The 15046-nt window shown below is 42.0% G+C and overlaps 1 protein-coding gene and 1 long non-coding RNA gene across 3 annotated transcripts in view; one reads left to right on the forward strand and one right to left on the reverse strand.

The window, feature by feature from the left end:
- SYTL4 (synaptotagmin like 4) overlaps positions 1 to 1508 on the reverse strand; it is a 45480-nt gene extending 43972 nt beyond the window's left edge. For both annotated transcript variants that reach the window (XM_036919641.2, XM_036919640.2), the window contains exon 1: positions 1355 to 1508. The gene's annotated coding sequence lies outside the window, so the exon portion shown is untranslated. The remainder of the gene's footprint in view (positions 1 to 1354) is intronic.
- Positions 738 to 14674, forward strand: LOC118929481 (uncharacterized). Its single transcript, XR_005031590.2, has 3 exons — positions 738 to 1054; positions 1732 to 1831; positions 12972 to 14674. It is a non-coding gene; the product is annotated as an uncharacterized LOC118929481 (long non-coding RNA).
- Positions 14675 to 15046: the final 372 nt, after the last annotated feature.

The raw sequence follows: 15046 nt of genomic DNA on the forward strand, positions 1-15046 counted from the left end.
GTAAGGCACCAAAATTAGTGTTACCAGAAATGTTCATGCCTTGCTAGGAAGTCTCAGAAGCCACGGTGTTAATCTTTTTCTACTTGGATTTCCAGCAATTGCTAAAAAAAAAACAAAACACCTCCAACTCCAACAAAAAACTTCATCAGGGCCTTAAGTCTTTGAATTAAACATTGTTCTCTCCACAGCCCAACATGGGTAAACACATTAGGGCATTAACACCTTAATATTAATGGATTGATGAGGGGTTGGGGTGGGGAGCTGAAAGAGCAGAAAAGAAGCCAGTTAAAAATAGGAGGTCCAGGATGTACTGAAAACTAATTTCTGCTACAGATGCATGAGGTCTAGGGTCAACCCTGGCAAAACAGTATTCTGGAATGCTAGGTCCTCTGGTCCTGAAGAAGCTGGGTACTGGGGGGGGGGGAAAGTTTGGTTAATGAGAAACAGATCACCTGTTCAAGCCACCAGGTTTCTAACCAAATTATTTCACTACCAAAAAAACCCAACCATTCAACGTTAGGGGCTGGAGGAACGTCTTTTGTGCCCCTTCACAAACTATCACAGAAGATATAAGTATTCTGTGCCTCTTCTGAGGACTTGGGGTAGGCTCCTCCAGGAGCAAATCTCCTTTGCCTGTTTTCAGGGTGTCAAGAGAAAGCAGTTCAGCTCCAGAACACACAGCCGGTTCCCCAGCCCCAAGCGCAGAGGGAGCCCACTGAGGCAGGACTCAGGGCCGACCGGCCTTCAGCCTTAACCTATGGCTGATCCGCCCAGGCCAGGGAAACCCACACCGCGAGGTCCGAGGTCCGGAAAGCAGTGCGGGGCCGAGACCCCGCGCGGTGGCCGTGCGCCGCAAGGGGAGCCGCTGAAAAGATGACTCGACGCCTCCGAGGACGCAATACCCGCTAGGAACTCGGCCCCATCCCCGCCCCCAGGGCCAGCTCTCGGGAGCGGCTGCTGCTCCATCCAGCAGGCGGGAAAAGCCGGGCCACTCCGCGCGAGGCGACACAGGGAGAGGCAGAGCCCGGAGGGGCACAGCCCGAGTTAGCGACAGGTGGGCCAAGGAAGGGGCCAGAGAGGCCCGGGAGAAAGCAAACTGGCGGGGAGGGACCGCCACAGGCCGACCGGAGACAGAGCGTGGGGGTGCGTTCCGGAGGGGTGGACAGGGGAGAGCGGACAGCCGGTCAGCTATGGGCCAAGGAAAGACTGGGAGAGCGGGTAGCGGCAGGGAAAGGCGCCGGTCCTGAGTTGGGAGGCGGGGTGGGGAGGGGAGCTTAGGCAGCGAAAGGGGGCTGGGGGCCCAGGAGGAGCCCGGGACCGGGGGCCAAGGGGCGGCCGCTGCCAGCGGACTTACCTGTCACCTGCAACAGGTGCCGCGAAAAGGCGAGACGTCCCAGTGCCGGATTCAGGGGAGGGTCTCGGGCTCCAAGAAGACCTCAAGCCCGCTCCGGGAGCCGGCCCTTCTCACCCTCCTGGGAGGCGGAAAAAGCTGCAACTTTCCCTGGAGCGGGGAGGAGCTGGACTCTTAAAGGGGCCGCACAGAACTCCGGGCTCCCTAGCAGGGGGCCCCGCCACCCGGAGGGGAGCTCTGAGAGCCAAAGCTTTAAGGCATGGCGGAGAAGGCGGGGTGCCCTCCCAAGTTAGGAAAGGGAGCTTGAGGACTGAGGATAGGGGTTTACGACTAGACCGGGCCCCACTTTCACTTCCATCTGTGCTCACTCTCTTCTTCAGATGATAAATCACCTGCCTCTTCCGCTCCGCCGAGCCAACACTGTCAAACTGTCGTGTACTTCTAAGAAGATGGAGACTCTAGACCATATAATTCGGGGAGGTAAAATATGATACCATTCTGAACTCTGATTTTCGACCTTTTATGGCAAATAAAAATGTCTGTCTAACATAAATTTGGGCAAAGGACATAGATGAAACTCGCACACACACAACGGACACAACTATTTGCAACATTCAATTCACTAGTGATCAAAGAAGAGCAAATTAGAACAATAATGAGATTCTTTGGCAATGGTTTTTTGTTTGTTTTTGTAACACTTAATGATGAGAAAGTGACCATCCAACAAGCTCTCTCATAATTGCTGCTAGGAATGTATGTTGGTTAAAAACCCTTTCTAGAAGGCATGTGAACAATATTAAGTCAGTAGACTTGAAATTTTTATACCTACCCAGATATTGCAGATTCCTCCCCCCCTCTCCCTCCCTTCCTCGAATCAGCCATTAACCATGCTCAAGTCCCTCTCATCTGTCATCAGCAATTAAACATGCTCAAGTCTCTACCATCCTTACAAAAAAATTCCTTCCTACACACTAGGTACCTCTCCAGCTCCTCTTTATGGGTAAAGTTACTGAAAGTGTACTTCAGAGGTACATTTTCTATACCCATTCCCTCACTTCTTGCTAGCCATTTGGCTTCCTTCCTCAACTCTCCACTGAAACTGTTCTCAACAGAACACCTAATCAATGACCTCTATGTCAATAAATAAATAGGGCATTTTCAGTCCTTATCTTGCTTGACCTCCCCCCCCTACATTTAACTCTGTTAATCATTTCCTCCTGCTTAAAAGTCTTCCTGTGGCATCTATGACACATACTCTTTTGCTTTTCCTCCTACTCCTTTGCCCTCTCTACAGTATCCTTTGTAAATTCCACTTCTGCTATGCAACCTCTGAAAGTCAGACATTCTCAGAGCGAGGCTACATATACTCTCTCCCTAAATGATCTCTTTTACTCATTAAACTTGAATCACCATCCACATAACTGTAACTTCAGAGCTCTATCCAGACCTTTTCACTGAGTTCTGCCTTCTTGACATCTCCACTTGGATGTCTTACAGGCACCTCAAACTCAGCACATCCAAAGCCAAACCCATCAACTTTTTCTCTTAAATTTGCTCCTCCTCCAGCATTTTGTATCAATGAATGACAACATGCCCTCCAAGGCAGAAACTTGGCACCTAGCATGGTACCTGGCACATGGTAGGTCCTCATTAATATTTGTACAATAAATAATGGATGTGTCCTAAGGAAACAGAAATGTACACAAACTTTTTGTATAATGATGTTAACCCAGGCATTAGAATAATAAAATACTAGGGGGAAGAAAACCCTAATGTTTCAATGATTAAGAAAAGTATAGTATAATCATGCTGTGGAATATTATATTCAATAAAACTGATTTTTACACATAGTTTACAATGATAGGAAAATGCTTATGTTCCAATATTAATTCAGAGTGGGATGCAACATCTGATATAAATATGATCACAATAATTAATGGAAATGCATGGAAAAAGGACTAGAAGGAAACATGCAAAATACTAATAGTGACTGTCTCTAGGTGGTTGAATTAAATCAATTTTTTGTTTCCCTCCTACTTTTCTGTATTTTTTCAACTTTCTGATAATGATCATGTGTTGGGTTTTTTTTTTAATCTTTAAAGGAAAGAAAAAATCATTTTAATTTTAGCAGATAAAAACCATAAAATTCAGCTCCCAGCCTCCACCCAGAATTTTTTTCTATACTTTAGCCCTTTAGTACCCTGCCCACAGCCTGAAGTGTGAAGAAGCCACTTCAAAAAGGAAATCCATTTGTTCTCTCTAGCTTTGCCAACTCAGCCCTCAGGGCCCTTCTGCTCAGCCCTGGCATTGGATGTGCTCCACCTCCCTAACTAGGCCCGTGGGAAGTCAGACCTAGCACTTACACACTCCCTTCCTTACAGGTATGCTTAGCAGGAGCTGCAGATACCCTTTGCCAGAAGGGACTCCAGGAAACATTTAGTCCAATCCCCTTATTCCTCTGCAAAGTGTCCATATATTTAAAGTTTTTACTTCTTTCTACATGTGCAATTTCTCACTCTCCAAGGTACACCTTCCTAAAGACGATGTGAGGATCTGACTCCTTTACTCTAAGACGGTCCCACTGAACCAGCTACATACACAGAGAGAGACAAGCATAAATGATGAACCAAAACAAAGTCAGGCAAGGGCCTGTTTACACAGATTCTGTGTTTTGCAAACTGTGTCTGATCCTCCTTGTTTGCCACAAGAATTCTGTGCTCAAATTCTTATAACAAATACTGTGAGGGGTCCAATGCAAGCAAACACAGGCACCATCCTGTGCAACAGTTCAGACAGGAGCTTACGGATTCTTATTCTAGTATAATTTCTAAAGCTCCTGTCCCATAGTGAATGATTGGATCCAATGAGTTGTTGGATTTTGCCACATTGAGGGAATTCTGGCTAATGCAAACTAGCAAGATGGAGATTTTTCCTCAGCTCCAAGTGACAGGATGCCTTGGTATTGAGTAATTGCTCTTTCATAAAAGTATTAAATACTTCAAAACTACATAGGTGTATAGAAAATAATGTAACAACAAGGATATGCCTACTACCCAGCTTAAGAAAGAAGCCATTACCACTACAATCGAAGACCTCTGGATACACCTACACCCAAGGTTTTCACTATACCAGATTTGACCTTGATCATTTCCATGTGTTTATACATTTACTATATATAAGTCTATCCCTAAACAATATGTAGTACTTTACATAAATAAGTATATGTACCTTCCACAATTTGCTTTCCTCACTCAACATTATGCTTAGGAAATTTATCCATATTGACATATGTAGCTGTAATTCACTCATTTACACTGCTATAGAGCATTCCAGGCATAAGGATATTGTGATTTATATGTCTGTTCTCTTATTGATCAGGTATTTTTCAATTGTCAAACTCTTAATTCTGGATACCAGGACATGCCCTCTTCTTGTTTGATAATAGCTTACTTTTGTTAGCTTGGTAGGGTGATAGCTGGAACCTAGAATTATGTATATAAATGTTCTACCACTGTGTTGTACACTTGAAACTAATGTAATGTAATACTGTGCGTCAACTACCCTTCAATAAAAAATAATTATTTAAAAAAAAAAAAAAAGAAAAAAAACAGAAACAAAATAAGGCTTCCTGACAAAGCAAATTTAGTGCACTAGTGGTCTACAGTATGGCTGTAAAAAGTAGATTCAGTCTCTTATTCAGTCAAGATCAGGGTTTCTCCACCTCTGCAATACAACATTTTGCTTTGTTGGCAGAGATTGGGGGAGCTGTCTCGTGAATACGGTGTTTAGCAGCATCTCTGGCCTCTACCCTCTAGATGCCAGTAGTGACAACCAAAAATGTCTCATGGTATTGCCAAATGTCCTCTGTTGAGAACCAGTGGTCAAGATGTAATAAGCACCCATCATATGAGAAGCACCTTACTACTGAAGTGCTATGGGAAGAAAGAAAATGAATAAATACTGGAAAAAGTCCCTTCATTCGCATCTACTATATGCAAAGAATACTGTGCTAAGCACTGGGATTTTGATGACCCTTTCCTCAAGGAGTTCATAGTTCATTGTGTGGGGTGAGGGGAGGCAGACAAACCATAAAATTATAATATGGTTGGAAAGTACAAAGCTGGGGAGGTGCCCAGGTTATGTGGGATCCCCTGGGAAGGCCAATTATACGAGCCAGGTGGAGAGTGATCAGTGAACAGTCCCTGGAAAAAGGAATAGCTTCCCTGAATCTTAAAGGGTAAGTAGGAATTAGCCAGGCCAAAAAGACATTCCAGACATTCCAGGTAGAGGAATAGAATAAGCAAAAACAAAACCACTAGAAACACAAGGTCTATACAAAGGAAATACAAGGAAGCTGTTGTTGCTGAAGTATAAAGGTTAAAGAAAAAAATAATAGATGAAGCTAGAAAGATGGTGTATTAGTCTTCTAGGGCTGCCATAACAAAGCGTCACAAACTGAGTGGCTTAAACAACAGAAGCTTAATGTCTCACAGTTCCATAGAGTAGAAGTCTGGGATCAAAGGGTGTTAATTGGTTAAGGGTTAATTCTTTCTGAGGGCTGTTTAGGAAGAATCTGTCCCATGCCACTCTCCTACCTTCTGGTGGTCTGTAGGCAATCTTTGGCATTTCTTGCCTTGTGGAAACATTACACCAATCTCTGCCTTCATCTTCACGTGGTGTTCTCCCTATGCATGTGGCCCTGTGTCCAAATTCCCCCTTTTTATAAAAACACCAGTCATATTGCATTAGGGCCCACCCTAATGACCCCATCTTAACTACATTGGCAATGGTCCTATTTCCAAATTAGGACACATTCTGAGGTATGAGTGTTTAGCACTTCTACATGAATTTTTTGGGGGGACACAACCCATAGCAGATGGGTAGGGATTAGAACTTCAGAACCTTGTGAGTCATGTTAAAGAATGTGGACTTCATTCAGTGGCTAATTACAACCATTCAAGGAGCCCTGGAGTTCTCTACTCCATCATTATTGGTGACATCATTCAAATCATTCTTCATTATTTGTTATGGCTGAATAATATTCCACTCCATGGCTATGCCACATTTTGCTTACCCATTCATCATTTGATGGACATTTGAGTTATTTCTACATTTTGGTTATTATGACTACTTCTGATATAAATATTCACTTACAAGGCTTTTTTGAACCTATGTTTTCAAATCTCTTGGGCATATATCTAGGAGTGGAATAGCTGAGTCATATGGTAACTCTGTGTTTAACCTTTTGAGGAATTGCCAGGCTGCTTTCCAAACTGGTTGCACCATTTCATTTTACACTCCCACCAACAATGCAAGAGGGTTCCAATTTCTCCACATCCTTGACAACACATCACTACTTTTTTTTATTACAAACATCCCAGTATCTCATTGTAGTTTTGATTTGCATTTCCTTCATAATTAATTATGTTAACCATCTTTTCATGTACTTATTAGCCATTAGTATATCTTCTCTGAAGAAATGTCTATTCAGATCCTTTGTCCACTTTTAAATTGGGTTATTTGTCCTTTTATTATTGAGTTGTAAGAGTTCCTTATATATTCTACTTATAGCTTTGAAAAGAGAAAAAGTAGGTGGGGGAAGAGGACATTCTTAGGAGGGGAAGTGGTGTACTAAATGCAAATGCCAAGAGCAGGTTTTGTTTTTTAATTCAAGAGGAGAGTCCAAGTGAAGGCAAAGTGTACTGAATTGTATTAAGGATGAGTCCTTTGTAGTTATGAACAAAACTAAGCACAGGTCCAGTTTGTTCTGTGGAAGTTAAAAATGCAGGCCCAAAAACTTTTAAGGCCTATTCAAATATTTATTCTGAGTGATCATTCATTTTAAAAAAAGCATCTCTAAGGGAAAGAAAGCCATTACTTACCAGGATATGAAAGCAAAAGACAGGGGCTCGTTGTTACAAAATGCAATGACCATGACCATAATTTTATTTTTATTTTCCTTTGACACTCTAGCAACATTTGACAGTGTTGCCCTTTCCTTCCTTGTTAAAGTTTCTGGAACATCACAATATCCTAGTTCTCCTATCTCTCTGGCTATCTTTCTTAATTTTCTTAGACCCCCACTTTCTCTGCCCACACCTTAACATTTAAGGCTGAAATGTCACATTTATTTATTCTGAAGAAGTCCAAGGGCTCTAACATTTACTAGTGCCTGTTATATGCAGGTTTTTAGGAGCTGTAAATGCAACAGCAAACCAAAAACCATCTTGTGTGTGTGGAGCTTACATTCGAAATCAAAGAAAAATACGTGCCATATAAGCAGAAAAATAAGCATTCATACATTGCCCTCACCATTATTCTAAGTACTATCCTAAGGCATTAAGATACACATGCATTTAGTCCTCACAAAAATCCTATGATGTAGATATTATTATTATCCCCACTTTACAAATAAATAAACTGAGCACAGAGGTCAAGTGGTTAAGGTTGGAAGCCAGACAAATGGTTTAGATTGGAAGCTCCAGAGTCCATGTTCTTAACTAGTACTCTTATTGCCTCTCAGCAATAAACAAATAGGACGTGCTAAGAAGTAGCCAAACTGGTATTTCAGTTATCATTCCTTACCATTCAACTCCAATCCATACAGTAAAATTCTAGAGGTTAATTGGAGGAAAGGAAAGAGGATTTTGTTAAGAAATTCATGGGAGTATAAAGCACTCTGCTTTCCCAGCTCAAGCCAAGCTAAAAGGCCCCAGTTAAACCTTTCAAGAGGGGATACTGGTATTTTCTTCCCAGGCTGGAGGCTTGCTACACTACAGAAATTTTAGGCCTGCCTGAATTGCCACTAAAACAGAAGGAGTTCATGGGAGAACCTCACTGTGTCTTTTGGTGTCTGGACAAGATAGAAACGTTGCTTGACTTTACAAAAATTACTTAATTTATTTTTAATTTTTTATTAAAACATAGTTGATATACAATATTATGTTGGTTTCAGATGTCCAACATAAGGATTTAACAACTATATATTACTAAATGCTCACCATGATAAGTGTCGTTACCCTCTGTGAACATACAAAGAAATTACAGTATTATTGGCTCTATTCTCTATACTGTACTTCCATACCCATGACTAATTTATTTTGTAAATTGAAGTTTCTACCTCTTTACCCCTTTCACCTATTTTACCCATCCCTCAATCCCCCATCTTTATAGTAACCAGCAGCTTGTTCTCTGTGTTTATGAGCCTATTTCTATTTTGAATTTTACCTGAAGAAGTCTAAAGGCAGAAGGCTGGCTGAAGTTGTTCACAACAGCAGGGCAAAGAAAGAGGTCTAGACTTCCAAGGGACCATGTTTTCTATGAGCCAGGTAGTTACCTCTGAGCATAGCTGGCATCTCCAGCAGAAGAATGCAGATCCCATAAGAGGCAAGTTGTGTGGGAAGACAGTCAGAGGACACATTGTTCCCACTGGGGAATGGTGCAAAGAAGAGGTCCCCAGTAAGGGTTGTGTAGTAAAGTGGTCTCTAAAGAAACCACAAAAGCACATCACAAGGAAAGGCAGTGTTGGGCATCTACCTCACAAAGAATATTGATAACCAGATACTACTAGCCATTAAATAAGCCTCTCACTGTCCCTTTAAGACCCACTCTCCCTATCCACCCCACCCCTCAACCCTGGAGGAGCCAGAAGCAGCACAAGTAGGGGAGGAGGTGCAGCAAGGAGATTGAAAGGACAGACCAAGGCACTTTTCTTCACTGGAGATCTGTGGGCTCTCTATTCAAGCTGCACTAGAGGTTGAGGCTGGAGGAGAAGCTTTAAAATGAGCGTGAGAGGAAAATTTTGATTTTGAATGGTTGAACTTTTGAATACCTGAGAATTAAACTATTGTAAATATCTGAGAATAACCAAAATGCTAATGGGTTACATACATAACATACTATGAGGTAGTGATGTATCACTAAAAAAAAAGCAGGGTAAAGGAAAAGAGAGTCATAAGGGTGCTATTTCATAAAAGTCAGTCAAGATAAGAGTCTCAGGTGAGGTGACCCAAATGAAGTAAAGAAGCAAGCCATGGGAATATCCTTGGCCCTCATCTCCTTTCAGTAGACAAGTTCTCCTTTGCATAATCTTGTCCATTCACATGGCTTTGATTTCCCCCAATGAACCTCAGTCTTGTATCTCTACCCTAAATTTTCTCCAGATCTGGAGACTCTCTTATTTAATGCCTACGAGGTATCCCTGCTTCAATGACCACAACCACCTCAATTCGACTTTTCCACACTTAAATTTCATCTTCCTTCCAAATTTCTTCTGTCCCCAATGTTTTCCATCCCAGTGAATAGCACTACAATCTGCCCAATAGCACAAGCCAGAAACCATCCCCGTATGTAGTCCCCAGATCCTGTTCTCATCACCCAGCTAGATCTTGAATTCCTTTCCACAGGCACTACCCACACCTAGGCCATAATCATCTCTCACCTAGATTACAGCAATTGTCTCCTAGCTGGTCACCCTACTTCCAATCTATTTTCCACACTGCCAGCAAAGTGATCTTCCCTAAATCCAAATCAGATCCCAGAGTAACTTGGTGGCTCTTAATAGTTCTGAGAATTGAGTCTTTTATGTGGCTTAAAAGGACTCTGATGAACTGTTTCCCATCTACCCAACAAGACTTTTCTTCCACCATTCCTTGTTCTTGAGTGCTCCTCTCCCAGCCATGCTAAATGATTTCCATTTCCCTCCAAACCCCAAATTCTCCTCCATCTCTTCCATCTTCCATCTATTTTCTCCATGCAAATCCTTACTCATTGTTCAGCCCATATGTGATCTCCTCTGGAAAGCCTTCCCCCTACCCCACTTAGATGGGTGCCCCTCCTCTGTGCTCCCATTGTCCCACAGCACCCTTCATATATTTCTGACACAGCACTCATTCTACAGTGTTCTCATTGTTCAAGTGGCTGCCTCTCCCACTAAAATGTGAGCTCCTCATGAGCAGATTCTATGTCTTACTGATCTCTGTATCTGTAAAGCCTGGCATATGAACAAGTTTCTCTTTCAAAATCCAGACTGTACTTCTGACTGAACTCCTTTTTCCCTCACTCATCCTTTGTCTTTGAATGTCCAACCATTCCTAATGATTCCACTAGTCTACCTGTACAGGATGTTTGTATGCCAAACAGCTAGCTGACCATTTCTTCTAAGGTTAGCTCTCAACCCGGAACATGTTGCCTGCCTTCCCAAGGACCATTAGGCAGTGTCTGGAGAACACTTTTGGTTGTCACAAGTCAGGGAAGGGGTGCTACTGGCATCTAGTGGGTGAGGCCAGGAGTGCTGGTCAACATCCTGTAGTGCACAGGCCTGTCCTGCACGGTGAAGAAGTGCCCAGCCAAAAACGCCACTAGTACTGAGGCAAAGAAACCCTGCTCAGGGGCTAGCAAAACCCCTCAACTGTGGTGTACTTAGTAGCCTTTTTCTCCTGTGCTGAATTACAGAGCTGCCTGTGGGATTCACCCTGTCTGCTGGGGTCTAAGATAGTGGTGAGGAGGAAAAGTAAGTCATAAAGATAAAGTTCTCGTGGGCTGAGGTTTCCCTTTGTCTTGCTGGATGAGCAAAAGCACATGTGAACATATGCCAAAACCCTTATTTGGAAAAATGCTCGCTTACAGATAGGCCATTCTGCAAATGGCCCCAAAGGGCTTTAACTAAATTCAGAGAATTCTTTAGAGCCATTGTTTTTGACTCAAGCTAAGCACACTAGACAAACTTGTACAAGTGGATAAAGGGCAATGAGCATTGGTTGAGCTATTTCTATATGCCAGACACTGTATAAAGTGCTCTATATGCATTATCTCTTTTAATCCTCACAATAGCACTATAAATTAAGCCCTGTTATTATCTGGTCTGGAGACTCTAGGTAACATTAACGCTTAGTGAAGAAATAAGTACTTAAATCCAATGTCTTTCTATCACACCATGCTAGGATGATTCAGTGCACATAAAAATCAAGTGCTCAAAGCAAAAGATATCTTCTAATACTTTCAACATTTTGTTTGCTTCTGTCAAACTTAAAAAAGGAAAATTAGTTTGGCATCACTTTAATCCAGTTAACTCTTTATTTGGTTCTTCAGACTTAGAGTAGGATCCATCTTCCTTTGCTACATTTCCATTTAGGAGCCCTATAGTCCAATAGGATCATGCTTGGGCTAGGAATACAAAGATAAGAGCTCATTAAATTGATCATGTATCCTCGAAAAAGTGATTATCATATTTACCTCACTATTCCTTGGTTTCTCATTTACAAAATAATAAAGTTTGATTATGTTAACAACAGGCTATGATAGATGTGCTATATCCCACATACACGCCTTTCTGATACGCAGCTTCAGGGTCCCTTCTCAGGCCCAGACCCACTCCCTCGCCAAAGTCCCCTGGGATTCAGTCTGCCTTTCCCTCTTTCTAAAAATGCTGCTACTCATTCTGTCCCCTTGGGGTTCTCATCAATATTCCTGTTCCCCCATTCTGGAGAGTGGGAAACAATCTCAATACTCATATAAGACATATATTGTAACCTGTTATATCATTACTAAGCTAATCCTTTCCTTGCAGAGAATGACTATTGCATGGGCCAGAATCAGAGGAAAGCATGGATTGTGTAACTTTTCTGTTGCTATTGAAAACACCATTGAAGACTGCTTTAGTATGATCTCTAATGCTCCGCAGAAATGGTGGTCATCATCACAGGATTGTGCCTGCCTTAGAATGCCTCCGTTACTCAACTGTCAACAGTTGCCCCAGTGCAAAGAGCAGTTTGTGCTAATGTTGTAGCATATAGTCTATTGCACGTCACAGCCCACATTACTAGCTTTCCCCCCACTCTGTTTATACTTACTCTAATCACAAGCTTCATCTTCAGGGATCTTGAGATCACATCTCCACCTACCCTGCTGTTGTCATTCCTTTTTGATAATGCAGTTCAAAATCTCTCTTCAGACGTACACGGAGGAACTACCTATCTACACGTCTGTTCACTTGGGTTTAATGCCTACTTCCTTCTTCTAAAATTCTCTTGGTGTTTTTTCTTGCATTCTTGCTTGGCAATTTTGAGGCTGTTCTTAATGTGCAGCCATAGACATATGAGAATGAAGCCTGACAAAAATAAACTGCAATTAGTTGTGCGGGCAGTTACTAGGAAACTAGAGCAAATTTGTTGAGTCCTGGCGCTCATTTTGAGCAAACAAACAAGTTTACTGAGAGTCCACCCTTCCTAGATAACTTTCTATTTAGAGTTCAGTGAACTTACAACTATCTTGCTTCAGCATGAACCGAAACAATGCAACAAGATTTCCAAAAGAAAGATATTTGATCCCCAGAGGTAAAGTGAAAAGTAGTTTTATTTTATTTTATTTTATTTTTATTGAGGCACATACAATAAAATGCACAAATCTTTGTGTACAGATCAATGAATTTAACATATGTATATACTCATATAACCATCACTAGATCAAGATATGGAACATCGTCACTAAAATCTTCCCCCACCTCACCTATTTCACCCAAAAAGAAGTCATCTTCTTTTATAACTAAGAAGATTGGTTTCCTCTGTACTCTAAGTCCTATGATTATCCTGTGACACATTTTTCACATTATCTCTTTCTTTAGGTCTTCAAAGAAGCAAACTCACAACAGGATCTTCTTAGAACAGGAAAGAAAGGACAAGCAGGAGGGATGATGTCCACATTCCAGCCTTCTGTTGCTACTGCTAACTATCCAGAGGAGGAAACTGGTAGAAAGCTGATACTTCAGTTGCCGTGAAGCAGTGAGAAAACTAATCAGTTGGGACATCCCCCAGGAAGAAAAAGTGTACATTGGCACCAATCAGCCAGGTCAAAGTAGCCTCTGCTCTGTGAACATCTCTGCCTGTGCAGATTCCCCCTCTCTGGGGGTCTCTTTTCCCAGTCTAATTTACAAACTTGGTGACAAAAGGGTTAACTGTTTGGGGTCAGCATAATACAGAGCAGTGGAAAAGCAAACACAGAAAATAGGGCCAAGATGTTCTACACATACACAATAGTGTCATTTCTTTTGAGGAAACACAGGAATCAAATAGCAGAGATTTTTGTCTCTTAGGATTCTGAGGGAAAACAAAATGACCTTGGCATCTAGAAAATAAGCTTCAGAGTCTAAGATTGAAGTTATTACCTACAATAAGATTAGATCCTACCCTGTGGGAACACATTTGTGTTCTGCAGTCAATTTGGGATTAACCTTTTCAGGGCTGCTGGAGAATTAATTGGTTCTTAACTTCTCTCACTGGGCTGCCTTAGGCTCTAGAGGTTTCCATGTTTTCCAAAGGAGCTTTGTGCACAGCAGCCAGCTGTGCAACTGTGGCTTATTTACCCACGCTTCTGGCTTAGATCCCTCTGAGTGTGAGAACTGGAGAAGGCAGCCCCTCCCAGAGAGCACACAAGCCCAGCCCAGCTCAGCAGGACTTAGTGTGGGTGGGGTCCATCCAGTAAAATCAAAATGACAGCCCAGAAAAGGACTGAACTAGGAAACCACCCAAACATGTGATTTTTCCTCCGCTGTACTTCTTTTTCTTCAAATGCTCCTGCTTTTGTACACACTACCACAGATGGAGGCAGTTGTGCAAAATTCCAAAAGCCTAAGAATTCAAGCTGGCACTGCTTCAGGAATTGTGGATTACTTAAAGAAGTGTACAAATTAGTTAAAAAAGATATTCACCAAAATGTTAACAGTGGTTATTCCTGTGGAGTGGGATTACTACAAATTTTTATTTTCTCTTTATTTTCCTAAACTTTCCATCACTACCATGTATTACTTGTGTAGATTTTTCAAATTTCCTTTTTAAAAAGGTAACCTTCCTAGATAAGTCATTTTCACTTCCCTGGCAGTCTATCTCCAAGCTGTAGAACTATAAATCACAAGTGTACAATGTACAGAAAACAATCAAGTAGGCAGCCTTCCACTTCCAGAATTATTGTTCTTTAAACTCGTGGAGATAAGGCAAAGGATGAAGATATGAACAGACTTTATCAGCAGGAGCTTGGCAAGAAAGTAATTCACTCTGGATAGTTCAGATGAACAGAGTTTGTGAAAAGACTATTTATAGTGAGTGGTCAGGGTACAAGAAGAAATAAGGGGTAATGAAGTATAAGTGGGAAACCGTTACCAAGCCTGGAGCCTTGTCCCTTGGCTGAAGGGGAAAATGGGGGAGAGATTCATGAAAATGTTTGATATCTTGATCTGAATGATGGTCACATGAGTGTATGCACATGTTACAATGCATTAAGCTGTACACTAAGGTTTGTGCATTTTATTGTATGTGCCTCAATAAAAATAAAATAAAAGGGGAGACTGCTTTTCACTTGAGTTGTAGAGTTAACAGAGTTACTAGAACCCAGTGAGTGCTGGAGGAAGAGGTGCCCGTAGGCGCTCTAGTTGTGCAGCGATGCATCTGCTGCCAGAGATGTAGTGCCAGAGCAGGGAGGGAGTGGGGAAGAAATAACCTGACCACCCTCTCTTCCTGCTGTCTGATCTCTTAGTGTTTCTACCCCTTTACCAAACCCAAGTACAACCCAACACTCAAGGGAGCCAAGAATATACAGTCTGCAGGGGTAAACTCCTAGGACACAGAGTAGGATTAGGAAGAGTAGAAACTGGATAGGGGTAGGGAGCAAAGAATAATCAGCACTGTCTACCCCTTTTGTCATGCA

Source organism: Manis pentadactyla, chromosome X (genome assembly GCF_030020395.1).
Source record: "Manis pentadactyla isolate mManPen7 chromosome X, mManPen7.hap1, whole genome shotgun sequence".
Taxonomy (NCBI): domain Eukaryota; kingdom Metazoa; phylum Chordata; class Mammalia; order Pholidota; family Manidae; genus Manis; species Manis pentadactyla.